At 37.4% G+C, this 4,973-nt stretch overlaps 1 pseudogene; it reads left to right on the forward strand.

Moving 5' to 3' along the window:
* Nucleotides 1-369: 369 nt before the first annotated feature.
* LOC114007323 (uncharacterized) lies at nucleotides 370-480 on the forward strand (annotated as a pseudogene).
* Nucleotides 481-4,973: the final 4,493 nt, after the last annotated feature.

Here is a 4,973-nt window from a genome sequence, read left to right on the forward strand (position 1 = left end):
CAACCCGCGGTCGACTACAGGGGAGCCCAGCGACATAGCCATTACGCTAACTGCTGGTCCCACCAGTGCCATTCTACAGTGAAGGGGCTACTTCCATATACAAGACTCACTGGATAATAACATTAGAGAATTATGTGCCATGGCTATAAGTTTACCAGCTGTTCTTTCTATCATTTGTCTTTATGAATATCGGTGTGTGTGTCTGCTTTTTATCCCCTCTTCTAGGTAAACTTGATGATGCAGTGAACAAGCTAGTGCTATCACCATTATGCTCAACTCCTTCTATACTAAAATGTGCACGTTTAAAAATTTTCCTCTTGATTTCACATGGAGACAGTATGACTGTTAATTTCAGTAAAAAGTAGACAGAGCTTTGCGCAGTGGCAGTATCGTAGCCAATGAGGTTTATCCGAGGCGCGATTATTGCTAATTAAAAAGTAGACAGCAATATTTTTAGGGATTATTACACCATAGGGCTATGTTTGTGCTAACATGACTTTCTTCTTCCCTGGAATATAGTTCGTCACGATACCAACCAATACAGCAAAAATAAAAATGCATTACGGTATAAGTAAACTAGAAACTGGTAACAACAAGATAACTCAGATGTGTGTCGAAATTTGTGGGATACATGTAAAGCAGTACTTGAAGAAAGACAGCTGTTTACATGGTTATATCGGAAGAACCACTGCATTGGGACTGAGATTTTTTTTTTTGAAGAGTCATTTATCTTCTGCTACTATTGAAAAATATTTTCTCAGACATGTTCTTCATCCATTTTCTAGTGTAATTACAATTCTCCATATGTTAGTAATCTGCTTTTTACTGAAAATTCTTTTCATTTAACTTTTGCCAAAAGCTGCCTTTTAAGCCATAGTTGCATGTAACTCCTATGCCAGTTTCTATCTAGATTTTCCGCATCTTTGATTAGGAGATGTTGTCTGACCACTGGGACGGAATGACCGGGAATTAGCTTTTGATTTTAGAGTCAAAATGAGGGTTTTGTTTTGTTTTAATTAAATTAAGTTATATTCTCACTATGTTATTATTTTCTGCTTCGGAATGATGTCTCTCTCAATTTTGTTATCATAAGAACTATTGGTCTTCGGGACCAGCAGATGGTCTAATAGTTACATTGCTGGACTCCCACATAGTTGACCAAAGTTCAAGTCCTGGGTCTGGCAGCTTAAAACTCACACCAGGTGCATGTGCATGCGTGCCCAAGATCCTGAGAAGAGAATGGAAAAGAAGGGATTGTGATGTGGCCATCCCTCTAGGAGGTTGATTTCTCATTTTCTGCCTCTCTGTCTCTGGCAAGCATACATGCCCTATAGCAAAAATCTATAAAACAAACAAACAAACAAATTACTGGTCTTCCTAACAAAGGCCCAAGATTAAGTCCCTATGCATCTCTCTATGGAAATAGAATGACTGCTTATCCTCAATCCTTAAATGTATCTCACTTCACTTTCAGTCTTCCTGGGAGAAAAGGTTAGGGCATATAAAATATGGAGGGTATGTCTGTGTGGTTCTTTCTCCTTAAATTCTACTTCCTTTTCAGATCTGATATACGACCTTGAGGTGAGGGAGATACCCTTCGTTTTATCAGTAGCCTGTCCAAACTCATTAACATAAAAGTGCAGAATGACTTTTTAAAACTAAAGAAACATATTCTATCTTTGCCAAGTGTTGAGGGGTCAGGATTAACTCTCAGTGTCCAACTCTGATCCAAAGTTACCTTCTGTCACAGTTTTCTTCACATTTTGTGTTTTGAAGTCACAGACATTTTCCTGACTCATCAAAAAATTTATTTTTTCCTTTTTTGGGGAGGTTTTGAAGGAAAAAGACAACAGTAAAGTTCTATTACTCTTTTCTCTTTTACAGAAATAACTAATCATTGGTGCCAGAAGGTGGTGTGGTGGTTAGAGGCACTGGACTCCCACATGGTCGATCGCAGTTTCAGTCCCGGACCTGGCACCTTGCTTTCTCACTTTCTTTCTTTCTCTCTCTGTCCCTCTCTGGTTGAATTAAATTTAAATAAATAAATAAATAAAATTCAGTAAAATAATTCTTTTAAAAAAAGAAATAACTAATCATTTTTGTGACAAAGATTTGTTCGTAGACTGTAAGCTTGAATAATACTGAATTGAAAGTCTGAGATGAGTTACTAAAAGATAGCGCAACTTGGGTGGGATCGAGGAAATCCACTGTGTGCGTAGGGTATTTGTGTCCTAAGAATGACTACAATCATTTTTAGCCACTTTATACCTTATAGAAACAAAGAGCAAGTAAGATCACAGTTTTGTTCAGCTTCCCATATGATAGGGCTGAGAGGAATAACACAACTTTCCTGATTCAGGTCATGTGCTCTTTCAGTGGTCTTCATTCACTTTTCTCTAGATTCTTTCTCAAAAATATTTATCAGCGGTTTTTGTATCCAAATCTCTCCTACGCTGTTGGAGAGATTCTTGGAGTTGATGCTCTTCGAAACGATCCCGTGAGGACAGAATAACCTTTGTCTAATGGAAAATACAAAACATGCAACAAGGTCAGGATAATATATGTAAAAAAAATGTTTTGCCTTTTACCACTTTCTTGCCTTGAACTGGCTATTAAGGGCAGTTTACAAAAGCCTATAAAATTCAATATTGCTTTCTGAGCTTCTTGGTATGGCAATATTCAATAGTATTGTATACCTGTAAGGTTGAGCAGATTGTTAATAAGGATATATTTTACAGAAAATTAGCTCTTCTAACTCCTGAAATTTGGCTATAAACAGAAATGAAGGTAAGTAGAAGCTGAGTGGCTTATTGCACATTTATTTCACCTTATTAAACGGTATTGATTATTTATTCATTCAATAAACATTTAAGGAATACTGACTTTTAGCTATGTGAGTTTGCTTGTAGCACTGAGTGTCATCATCCTTCAAAAATTTTCTATTTGTTAATGTAATTGTCCTCAAATTTTTAGGGACAAAAAAGAGATGTCCAGCTAGATCTATTGATTTTCAAATACTATGGACTCTGGCACTTCCGAGATCAATAAAGCAAAGGGACAATGAAAGCAATGAACATATAGCAAACTTTGGCACTTCAGACAGATCCCATTTTTGTATGAGAAACTCCCACCACAATTACCAAGGGCCTCGTAAGTTGTACTCTGTGATACTAAGAGACTGGATTTGCATTCTATTCTACATGAATTGTGTTTCCTGGAGTTAATAATTACATAACTGTTTCTACAGAAGATCTGCCACTATCATTAAGACACCCAAGAAGAATACTTGGGTGTCCCGACCCGGGGGGACAGTCGAACAGGTTTCCTGAGTGAAGGAGTGAGAGCCGGGACAAGCGGTGTAGTGTTACAGCACAGAGACAACACAGTGTTACAACTCTTCAGGGTCACGTCGTCTATTGTGAGCAGCACTGAGAGATGCAGTGTCACAACTCTCCAGAGTCGTCTGGAGAAGATGTAGTGTTACAGCTCTTCAGGGTCTTCAGGGTCGTCTGGAGATTGTGTGGTGTTTCAGCTCTTCAGGCTCTCCAGGGTCGTCGTCATCTTCCTGGTCATCTGTGTCGTCTTCCTGGTCGTCTGTGTCGTCTTCCTGGTAGGCTGGCTACTGTGGGCCAGGCATCATGGTTATATACACGCTGGTGGGCCGTGATTGGTTGAAGGATTGTAAAAGGTGGGTTATGATTGGGAAGTGGCCAATCAGAGTATGGTTTTGAAGGTCCGGTTTTTTGAAGGGAGAATTAAATTTAAATAAATAAATAAATAAAATTCAGTAAAATAATTCTTTTAAAAAAAGAAATAACTAATCATTTTTGTGACAAAGATTTGTTCGTAGACTGTAAGCTTGAATAATACTGAATTGAAAGTCTGAGATGAGTTACAAAAAGATAGCGCAACTTGGGTGGGATCGAGGAAATCCACTGTGTGCGTAGGGTATTTGTGTCCTAAGAATGACTACAATCATTTTTAGCCACTTTATACCTTATAGAAACAAAGAGCAAGTAAGATCACAGTTTTGTTCAGCTTCCCATATGATAGGGCTGAGAGGAATAACACAACTTTCCTGATTCAGGTCATGTGCTCTTTCAGTGGTCTTCATTCACTTTTCTCTAGATTCTTTCTCAAAAATATTTATCAGCGGTTTTTGTATCCATTTACTTTGTCATTAATGGAAATGCCCATTGATTTTCCTGGATCTGGAAACGATCCCGTGAGGACAGAATAACCTTTGTCTAATGGAAAATACAAAACATGCAACAAGGTCAGGATAATATATGTAAAAAAAATGTTTTGCCTTTTACCACTTTCTTGCCTTGAACTGGCTATTAAGGGCAGTTTACAAAAGCCTATAAAATTCAATATTGCTTTCTGAGCTTCTTGGTATGGCAATATTCAATAGTATTGTATACCTGTAAGGTTGAGCAGATTGTTAATAAGGATATATTTTACAGAAAATTAGCTCTTCTAACTCCTGAAATTTGGCTATAAACAGAAATGAAGGTAAGTAGAAGCTGAGTGGCTTATTGCACATTTATTTCACCTTATTAAACGGTATTGATTATTTATTCATTCAATAAACATTTAAGGAATACTGACTTTTAGCTATGTGAGTTTGCTTGTAGCACTGAGTGTCATCATCCTTCAAAAATTTTCTATTTGTTAATGTAATTGTCCTCAAATTTTTAGGGACAAAAAAGAGATGTCCAGCTAGATCTATTGATTTTCAAATACTATGGACTCTGGCACTTCCGAGATCAATAAAGCAAAGGGACAATGAAAGCAATGAACATATAGCAAACTTTGGCACTTCAGACAGATCCCATTTTTGTATGAGAAACTCCCACCACAATTACCAAGGGCCTCGTAAGTTGTACTCTGTGATACTAAGAGACTGGATTTGCATTCTATTCTACATGAATTGTGTTTCCTGGAGTTAATAATTACCTAACTGTTTCTAC

Source organism: Tupaia chinensis, unplaced genomic scaffold (assembly GCF_000334495.1).
Source record: "Tupaia chinensis unplaced genomic scaffold, TupChi_1.0 Scaffold000154_1, whole genome shotgun sequence".
Lineage (NCBI taxonomy): Eukaryota > Metazoa > Chordata > Mammalia > Scandentia > Tupaiidae > Tupaia > Tupaia belangeri.